Source organism: Globicephala melas, chromosome 1 (assembly GCF_963455315.2).
Source record: "Globicephala melas chromosome 1, mGloMel1.2, whole genome shotgun sequence".
NCBI lineage: Eukaryota > Metazoa > Chordata > Mammalia > Artiodactyla > Delphinidae > Globicephala > Globicephala melas.
The window spans coordinates 135,681,766-135,692,617 of record NC_083314.1 but is presented as its reverse complement, the minus strand read 5'-3'; the positions used below and the strand labels follow the sequence as shown (position 1 = coordinate 135,692,617).

Sequence of the window (10,852 nt, the reverse complement as noted above, 5' to 3'; positions counted from 1 at the left end):
AGGGAAGCCCAAGAGCTCAATTTTAAGCCATATATGCATGTGACACATTGATGTCAAGAAGGAGGTAGGTTGTTAAATGTTTGAAGCACAGGATAAAAAAAGGTAGGCTAGAGATTGAAATTTGAGAATCTGGCATATTTGTTGGGTTTAAAGACTGTCTTTGCGGCCTTGAACCCCACAGCACTCTGTGTTTCTTCTCCCCCCATTAATATTGGCATTTTTCCACTTTATGTATTAATGATACATAATGGGAAACATTTCTGGGTCCTCAGTGCTGGCTACAGAAAAGATACCGCACAAACAAGCTGTTGAACTATAGGCTGTCAACTGGCAGGAAGCCAAGGGAGGAATTTGGTCAGGCTCCAGACACCATGGAAGAGCAGGTGAGCCTGGAAAGTGGGCAGGATGTGCTGGAAAAGGGAGAGCTGGGCCTCTAAGGAGCCACCTGGGAAGCCTCAGAGGAAGGAGTGATGTTGGGCTTCAGAGAAGAGGAGGTTGGCGCCATCTGGGTCCAGACTGCCTCTTCCTTCTGGGGTCTGATTCTCTGGAAGTTTTGTTGATGGACTGGTTAGGATAATCCCTACGCCTCCTACCACCCACCCTCCTGCACTGGCCCTGCGTGCCCAAGGGGATGTGGTATGAATAACCCATGCCCTAAAGTATGATGGAAATTCCCGCCTCTTTCGTTATCAGAGCTTCATCTGCTGCAGCAAGTCAGACAGTCTTGGTGCCGGAGACCATAAGTCTGCTTTCAAATGCCCAGAGCTGTGTCTCTCTGGATCTGCGAAAGATACCTTAAAGTCCCTCCTTCCAGAGGAAAACAGCCATTCAGCCGATGACAGAAACAGCCCCACTGCAACCAAAGCCCTTGCGCATGCCAGGTGCTTGCTGCAAGAACCGTTGCCTGACTCACCCTTCTTTCTCAGTGGCATTTGGCATCATTGCCAGCCCCTGAAGAGCCTTCGGTTACACACCTGGACATCTGGGGGCGGCGGTGGCGGGGACACACCAGGTTCCCAGTCCGGGGGGCTGCTTCTTAACCTACTTACTTTTAATCCTCATGGAGGCCACGGCACCACCAGAAACAGCCCCAAACCTGACTTTTTGAAACTGAAGGGAGAATCAGGAAGATCAGTGAGCTACATCCTCCTTTTAAATAACCTGAATATAGCTGGAGGAGGCACAGTTATAATGTTCCCTAAACGGGAGAAGGATGGATAAAAATAAGCCTACCAAGAATATGTCGCAGACTATAGCAATCAAACAACCTCTGCATAGAGAAAAGAAAAAAAAAAAAAGGACCTGGAAGAAATTGATCAAGGTATCTTCCAAAGAGTCTATAGTGGGCACAGCTATTCTATTTTCCAAGTAAGTCTATTGTGTGTATGTATGTCTCTTCCACCTATGTCTTGAAAAATGCCAATATGCATTTTGTGGAGAACTAATATGGGCATATTTATTACCCTGTTCTCTAATTTGCCAGACTGAGCTGCACCTCTTACTCAAGTGATTACAACAGCAACTCCTTCTACACCAGCCCAGTGCCTGTCTGTGCTAGGCAGGGCGTGGGCTGGGTTGGTACTGTGGAGGTTGTGTGTAACCTTGGTGGCAGCTGTCTCTTGAAGTGCAGGCAGAAGCCAGATTGCCATGGGCTGTATGGCGAGATAGAGCAAGAGAATGAAGGGTAAGTTTGTTTAAGGACAGCTGTAGAAAAGGTTTTCTGTAAGGAGGTTGCATGGCTTTGCTCTGGCTGCCTTTAACAAACACCGCAGTCTGGGGGACTTAAACAATGGAAATTTATTTTCTCATAGTTCTGGAGGCTGGAAGTCCAAGATCAAGGTGTCAGCAGGTTTGGTTTCTTTGGACGCCTCTCTCCTGGCCGCCTTCTCACCGGATCCTCGCGTGGCCTTCCCTCTGCACACACACATCTCATTGTGCATTCAAATTTTCTCTTCTTAGAAGGACACCTGTCACACTGGCTTATGGTCCACCTCAAAGGCCTTGTGCTAACTCAGTCACCTCTTCAAAGGCCTCATCTGCATATGCAGTCAGGTACTGAGGGTTGAGTCTTCAACACAGGAATGTGGGTGAGCACAATTCAGTGGTAGCAGAGTTCAAGGAAATGTTTTTCTTTTACTATGCAAGTGACAACATTTTTCATGTGGAAAGAGCTCACAGAAGAAGAAAGGACAGTTGGTAGAGGAAAAGTGCTGAGGCCAGGGGAGGGCTGGGATGTAGAGCTCAGGGGAAAGGGAGCCCTGGGCAGGAGGAGGGAGGATCTGCCCCAGTAAACAGAGGGAAGCAAGAGGGTGGAGCAGGTGCGATCTGTGTCTCTATAATCTGACTGTGAGAAGCTGGTGAGTCTTCACATGACAGAGGAAGCAAATGTCTGGGAGCTTAAACTGGAGCCATTTTGTGGACAGTTTGGCCACATATGTCAAGAACTTCAAAAATGTGCATGTGAATTGACCTAGAAATTCCACTTCAACGCATTCATCTTCAGGAAATAATTAGGGATGTGCACCAGGGTCTAGTAATACTAATGGGTAGACAAAAGAAACTACAGTGTTGTTTATCATTTTAAAAGGACAGAAAACAACCTCAGTATCCAAACATGGAGGGCTAGGTAAGCAATCTGGTGTATGCTCTTAAAATGTAACCTTGAGGGCTTCCCTGGTGGCGCAGTGGTTGAGAGTCCGCCTGCCGATGCAGAGGACACGGGTTCGTGCCCCGGTCCGGGAAGATCCCACATGTCGCGGAGCGGCTGGTCCTGTGAGCCATGGCCGCTGAGCCTGTGCGTCCGGAGCCTGTGCTCCGCAACGGGAGAGGCCACAACAGTGAGAGGCCCGCGTAACGCAACAACAGCAAAAAATGTAACCTTGAGAGTGTATGCAGCCATTAGTTATAGAAGTGTGTTTATTAAGATGGGATGAGGGGCAATCACACAAAGAATGATCATATTTTTTAAAAAAGCGATGGATATATATAAAAAAGAAACGAGAGTCCATGTGCGCAGGAGGCGGAGCTTAACTGTGGTGATCTCTGGATGGCGGGATTCAGGGGGTTAATTATTCTCTTTTTCTTACCTATAGTTTCTAATTTTTGCCACAGTGAATGTATTATTTAAGCAAGATGGGGGGGAAAACAACAACCATTTTTTTTTTTCAGCATGCGGGCCTCTCACTGCTGTGGCCTCTCCTGTCGCGGAGCACGGGCTCCGGACGCGCAGGCTCAGCGGCCATGGCTCACGGGCCAAGCCGCTCCGCGGCATGTGGGATCTTCCCAGACTGGGGCACGAACCCGTGTCCCTTGCATCGGCGGGCGGACTCTCAACCACTGCGCCACCAGGGAAGCCCCCCCAAATTTTTTTTAATGCACCACCTGGATTTCTTTTCAGGGCTATTTTCCACAAAGAAACGAATTTTTTATTACCTCTTAAGAGTTGTGTAAATGATGCTGGCAGGTAGAAAATAATAAAGCTGATGTGAACACGCTCCCTGAAGGTCGAGATCCTGTGCTGCGTCCCCGGGGCCTAAGACAGCATTTGGCACACAGTAGGCCTGCAAGTGAATGGTTAAGGACAAAGACGGTTGGATGCGGTGCTGGGGGCAGGGAGGGTTACTAGGCTTCCTCCAAAGTGAGAAAATCACTCTGACAGCAGCCTCAATGTGAGGTGTAAAATCATGCCTTAGTAAAATAACAAACGACCACAAGCCATGAAGCCCTGATGTGGCTCCAGAGTTGTCAAAATCTAGACTATTCTTTCTATGGAGGTTTTGAGCCTGTGGGAATGTGGACTCCAACTTCCACCCACTGCTCAGACTGCTAACCAGCCTGGACTTCAGCCCCCATCAGAGGCAAGGCATTTGCCTTCCAGAAAGCCTTCAAGGCCAGAAGGCTCTGGTATTGGAGATGCATCGTCCTCAGATATGTTCCATCTTCTTTTTAGGTCTATTGTCATTACCACTATATCCTGAAGGCATTACTTAGATGTTGTGAACCAACAGCCCTTTAAATTCATGTTATGGGCTGGTATGGCTATTGAATCTCATTCTTAGATGTAAATGTTTCTGATGCTATGGAGAGGAAGAGAATGAGAGAATATTATTACAACAGAGGATGAGTCTAATGTCTTCTATCTCCCAGAGACAAGCCAAGACTGGAGATATTTATCTACTCAGTATTCAGCAACATGGTATTAATTGTCTCTGAGTGTTTTGATGGGTAGTTCGTGCAAGGGTATTAATGAAAACAGCCCCACTTCATTTTAAAATTAACTACTTGTCCATTGAGCAACAGGAGTTGATAAATGATGGCAATAAATTTGTGATGGAAATTTATGTCCTTGTAACTCAGAGCAGGGCCATGGACATGCTCAGATGGGGTGGGGGGATAAGTACCAAAAAGTAGCTTTATCCAAGAGAGTATTTCTCCCAAATACTTACTGAGCCCGTTGGCTGATACCTTCTTTTGGGATGTCACAGGATGGTAGATACTTGGCTTCCCAGGTGCCGGGGGCAGGTCCCAGGGGAGGTCTCAGGCCATCCTGCTGGATGAGATGCTTCCTGATCTGTGAGGAGGTGTTTCCTGGGCGCCTGTTCTGACTCTGCCCATTTCATCCTGATAACTGAGGAAAAGAGCTTTCACGCACCTGCACTTCTGCAAAGCAGCTCCTCCCAGGTTGGCGCGGCTGACACAACTGCTATTTCCTCAGAGCTGCCCCTTGCTAAGACAATGGGAAAATCTACCCGGATGGACATAGCAAGGCGGGAAGGAAATATTTCTTGCACATTTGTTGTCAGGCTCTGGGCTAGGTGCCTAATTTACATAATTCCATTTAATCTCTACAACCATCTTGAGAGGTGGCTCTTATTAACCTATTATTAACTCTGTTTTAGACAGAGGAAAGTTGGAACTCATAAAACTGAAGTGACTTGCCCTGAGCCCGTGCATTGCCTGGAGACCACGCAACAGGCAGAACGTGAGTTTTGACATCACAGAAGCCAAGTTTGAATCCCAGGTACCCCACTCGCTAGATTGGTAATCTTGAGAAAATTATTTAACATTTCTGTGCCCACAGGTTTTTTGGTTTTCTTATGCTTTTGCCTGTCTACAAAAGATAATAACACAGTCATCACGGGATTCTTGAGCAGGTTAAATTAAATAATAAAATGAAAGTCAACCAGGCTGGGATTCCAAGCCAGGCTTTTCAAACTCAAAGTTCTTGTAATTAAACCATAGACACTCACAACCTTGGAGAGACACAGAAGCCAAGGCAGGATGTCACTGCCAGAGCTATCCAGGAGGCAAGCAGGGCACTGAGTGTGGGACCCACTCAAGTGCCATGTAGGGCTTGGATCTGCTGAGGAACGAAACTAGAGCAGGGTTATCCTTGCTGGGGGTGGGGGCCATAACAAGGTCAACATACAAGCATATGGACCAATATATACCTGTCACATGGGAATGACGGAACAGTACCCCCCAAGAAATTGAGAAACCTTACGGTCTGCGAGAGGAGAAGCCTCTGGAAGGAAGATGAGGGGATAATAGAGAACCGAAGTTCTGGCCATGGGACATCCCAAAGAGCGTAGCCTTGGGGTGACCAGAGGACACTGTCTGCTACCTGAGACTCTGCTGCAGGAAGTCATTGACAGAAGTCATTCTCATTGGAAGTTTTCTAAAGCGGAAGTCATCCAGCTGCTGGAAGACTGGTGGGGGACCGTGATAACGATCTGGAAAAGGAAGTTCATTTCCAGGCCTTGGGATTAACTGAGGGCTCTCAGCACTAAGGAAGCTCCTGACAGTATGGTTAGGGCCTGGAAGTCCATCTGGAGGTCGAGTACAATCTCGAAGCAGAGAGAATATGGTCCAGTGGGAGATCATGGATGCAGTACCCACTGGTGCAAATATTTAGGATTCAGGAAAAGCAATGGGTAATTGGAAGCTGCAGTACAGAGTGCCAAAGAAATGATTCCTACCCTCAGGAAGTCCCTTGGGTGAAGACAGCGAACAGGCATTTATGACACAATGTGGTCAATGTTTGTTCCCAGAGAAGCCCCGAGGAGAGGCCCCCAGGCCATCAGGTAGCAGCTGGTTCCTGGAGGAGCTAGGACCAGAAATGGGACTTCAGAACAATGGCAGCTTATCTGGACAGCAGAGAGGATGTCCCCATCATTGTCCTGCTTCAAATCTTGCTCTATTCAGTAACGTGGCTTATATGACGAGCCACATTCATGATTCAGCTCCTACCTCAATCCCCAAGCTCATTTCTCCTCATGCCCTACTTCCCTCTTGGTCTACAGCCACATCAATTGCTTGTGGTCACCGACATAGCCAGACTGCTTTTTGCTTTTGACTGTACACTCCCGTTTGCCTGAAATACTCCACCCCCTCTGAGGGCAACTAAATTCTATTCATCCTTTAAGAGTCTCTTAGGACTACTTCTCTACCTCCCCTGTCTGGTATTAAATGTCCCTCGTGGACACCCCTGTCTCTGTCACTGCCTTCCCTACCTTGTGTTAGATTTAACTATGTGTTTCTCCCTCACTGGACAGTGCACTAGCTGATATCAAGAACTATATATTCCTTTTTACTGTCAAAGTATCCAGCAGTTAGCTATTGCTTCATAAATACGTGTGCCACAGGTCACCCAGTTAAACTGGAATTTGTAGTCAAATTTCAGTTTCAGATAAGCAATGAATACTTTTTTACTGTAAGTATGTCCCAAATGTTACATGGGATATGCTTATACTAAGTAGCATGTGTCTCAAGTATTTCCTGGGACATACTTATACTAAAAATGTATTTGTTATTTACCTGAAATTCAAATTTAACTGGTCATCCTGTGTTTTTATTTGCTGAACTGGGTAGACTTATTTCTCCCATTAAGTTTCTAAAAAGATCAAAGGATGTGGGCAAGAGCATTCTTACTCTGCCGATGGAAAAATGTTCAGTCTGGTGGGGAATTTGGCAAAATATTTTCAAGTATGATTGGATAATTGTACAAAGATACTGGGAATTAATTCTAGTATTTTCAATGACCCAAAGTTTGAAACAACTTAAATGGACCACAGTAAAGGCTTTGGTAAAATGAAATAGAATTTTCTGTGCAATATACCATCAAGATTAAGAGCACAAGGGGACCAGAGGTTAAGACTCTGGGCTTCCACTGCAGGGAGCGCGGTTTCTATCCCTGGTCAGGAAACTAAGATCCCACATGCTGTGCGGTGCGACACAAAAAAAAAAAAAAAAAAAAAGATTAAGAGCACAGGGGGGTCTGGAGTCAAAATGCTTGGGTTCAAATCCAGGCTGCACAGGATACTATGAGATGCTGAGGAAGGTTACTTAAATATTCTGTGCCTCAGTTTCCACATTTGTAAAATAGGAATAATACAAATGTCTACCATAGGATTTGGGGAAGGTTAAAGGAGTTAAAATATGTGCAGCCCTTACAACAGTGTCTGGCAGATAGTAGTGATCAAATAAAGATCGCTATTATCATCATCATCATCACCATCCTTATTGTAGAATACTATGGTGCCATTGCAAATGACCTTGTAGATTGGTGTTTATTGACGTGAAAAGATCTTCCCATTATACAAGTGAGGAAAAATCATCAGAACAGCATACAGCATCCATTTAGCAAATAATTTTTGAGCACCATCTCTCTGTTGGGTCCACTGTCCAGAAGTTAGCTGTAAACACAGCAAGGAACGAAGCAGAAATGACCCCTCCCCTCATGAAACCTAGAGGATCATGAACAGAGAGACATCACAGAAAATATACACAAACTAAAATGTAACTAACATTCTAATAAGAGCTATAGAGGAAAATAAAAAGAAGAGTGTAATATAGGAAAGACCTAATAATAAAGGGCTAATTTACCTGAAACCTGAAGGATGAGTGGGGTTAGCCAGGCCAGAGCTGGAAGACTTTTTTTTTTTTTTTCGGTACGCGGGCCTCTCACTGTTGTGGCCTCTCCCGTTGCGGAGCACAGGCTCCGGACGCGCAGGCTCAGCGGCCATGGCTCACGGGTCCAGCCGCTCCGCGGCATGTGGGATCTTCCCGGACCGGAGCACGAACCCATGTCCCCTGCATTGGCAGGCGGACTCTCAACAACTGCGCCACCAGGGAAACCCTGGAAGATTATTTTAAGCAGAGGAAACACTGTGTGTGAAAGCTGTGAGGAGAGGGAAATCTAGATAAGTTTAAGGAACTTGAACAAGGTCAATGTGTTGGAAGCCTAGTGGATGGGTAGGGAGCAGAACAAGATGAAACTGGAGGGCTAAATAAGGGTTTGATCATATTGAGCTTTGTGAAATATCAAAAGTCACATTAAGTGGGGTTGAGTAGTTGGGTGTTTATGCTAAGGTCCCCCAATACATTCTCACCATCTGTCATTTTTGTTTTGCTTGCTTGAGATTTTGAGCTCTGCGTATTGAAGGAGAAGAACAAAGTTGAAGGATTGATACCACTGGACTTCAAGACTTCCTATAAAGTTACAGTAATCGAGACAGTGTGATATTGGTGAAAGAACAAACAAATAGATCAATGGAACAGAAAAGAGAGCCTAGACATAGACCCACATAAATGTAGTCAACTGACCTTTGACAAAGGAGCAAAGGCAATACAATGGAGCAAAGATTGTTTTTTCAGCAAATGGTGTTGGAACAGCCGGATATCCACAGGCAAAAAAAGTGAATCTCTACACAGACCTTTCACACTTCACAAAAATGAACACAAAGTGAATCATAAACCTAAATGTAAAACGCAAAACTGTAAAACTTCTAGAAGATAACGTAGGAGAAAACCTAGATGACCTTGGCATCGGTGATGACATTTTAGATATAACATCAAAAGCACGATCCGTGAAAGAAATAATTGATATGCTGGACTTCATTAAAATGAAAAGCTTCTGCTCTGCAAAAGACAATGTCAAAAGAATGAGAAAGCAGGGCACAGACTGGGAGAAAATATTTGCACAAGAAACGTCTGATAAAAGATTCAGAGCCAAATCTCATTGGCTTCATTAAAGTCACATATCCCCAGGGAGGGGACAGGAAGGATTCTCCCTTAAGCTTCCACCTCTGCTATTGAAAAGCTACTACACAGCCTCTGCTGCCCTAGCTTCCTTCCACCCCTGCTGAATCCTGGGACCCCATGCGAACTGTGGCTCCCATCAGTAGCCCCAGCCTCCAGATAGCAGTGGCTACAGCGAAGACGCTGGTGTTCCCCTCGTTGAGGTATTTCTCAAGACTTTGGCAAAGGGGATGTCCTCTGTGCTCTACTGGGAGACATAGTTAGGGAGTGAAAGGATAAGTTGCACATGATAAATTCACTCCAGCATTTCTATCTCTCAAAGTCTTTGGATTCTTTCCTTTACATGATATCAAGGAATTTATGACATCTCAACTCTGTTTAGTGTTGGCCACCATTGAGTCCAGATTTCTGTCAACCAACTGAACAAACAACGGTATCTACTCCCAGCTGTTCGAACTTGCTGCAAAATCTGGAGTCTCTGCTAAGTGCATCCACGTCAATGACTTCAATTTGGTCTAAAATTATGTTCTTCTGTCCTTAGTCAAGAGCCTACAGAATTCATTCCCACACATATTCCCCAGATCCTTGAAGGTGTAAATTAGCAAAGTTTGGCCAGTTACTTGTTATATGCCTTCTACTTGCAGGTTTAACTTTTTACTCCCCACCTTCCCCGTGGGTATTCAAGCTCTGATCCTCAGGACAAGGGAGGGTTGCTGTAAGGCAGTTCATAAATATAGTCCTTCCATCAGTGTAACTCTTTGGGGTAAGGGAGTTCTAGTTATCTTTGAGCAAAAATGAAAAAGAATCAGCAGTCAAAGGAGAAGGGCTGCTTTGGCTAGCACGGGAGAGTCAGTGAGTTCTCTGAGCTGTTCATATACCCTCATTCCAAGTCTTATCCTATCCATGCCTTAACTATCTCCTGAGAGGCAAGACAAGGCTGAGAACTTGATGATGTAATTCGACAAACCTCAGGTCCCATTTTGAATTTGTTTTCCAGTCTCTCAGCTATGTGGCTTTTAGAGGTTGGACATTCATTTATCAATAGCACTGCCATAGTAGGTTGCTGCGTGTTAATAAATGTTTTAACTGGAGACTTTGGGGTATTTAAACTTGTTCTCTTTTAATAAACTAACCACGGCCAGCAGAAGCAGCCACTCTATCCTGCAGTCCTTGAACTCCTCCTGTCTTGTATACTGTCCTGGGACAGTGGTCTTGAAACCTTGCTTCTCATGAGCCCTTTGTACAAATGACCACAGGTGATAATTAAGATGTTTTGCCGCCATGAACCATGGGCTTCCAGGTTCCTATCTCTGAATCCTAAAAAGATGATCATGGTCATCAACTCCCCACTGAGGCAATAAAATCAATCCCAGATTTCTACCTTAAAGCCCTTCTGATTTGAAGAGCCTGCTGCTGCATACTCCTCGGTATAAATCTCTGTACTGGGAAACTGCAAGAACAGAAAGAGTCTGACTAACTTTCATAACAAAGTTCATTGGAAGGTATTGGGTAGCTCACGGGTTTGGAAAATTGTCAGCCCTGCCAAGCAAGGCTAGGCAGCAGGAAAACTGGCCAGGATGTAGCTACAACCAGTAACAAACAGAACCATCCTGTGGCTGGTCTCATCATCCCTTTGTCTTTGCTTCACTCACTCAAGAGTCAAACTTTTGGGTAGAAGCATTCAATTAGTGACCATAGGTCACGTGCCCTCACTCTAGCAGGGGAGGGGGTGGTAGAGAGAGGGAACACTTCCCGTTAAGGAAGTGTTCACCAAAACCCAGATGGGGGTTTGGTTTTGAGAAGCCAAAAAAAA

At 45.4% G+C, this 10,852-nt stretch overlaps 1 long non-coding RNA gene across 1 annotated transcript; it reads left to right on the top strand.

The window, feature by feature from the left end:
* The first annotated feature begins 755 nt into the window (after positions 1–755).
* On the top strand, positions 756–10,162 carry LOC132593839 (uncharacterized). The gene is made up of 3 exons (XR_009559749.1): positions 756–1,368; positions 4,899–5,020; positions 8,421–10,162. It is a non-coding gene; the product is annotated as an uncharacterized lncRNA (long non-coding RNA).
* The last annotated feature ends 690 nt before the right edge of the window (positions 10,163–10,852 follow it).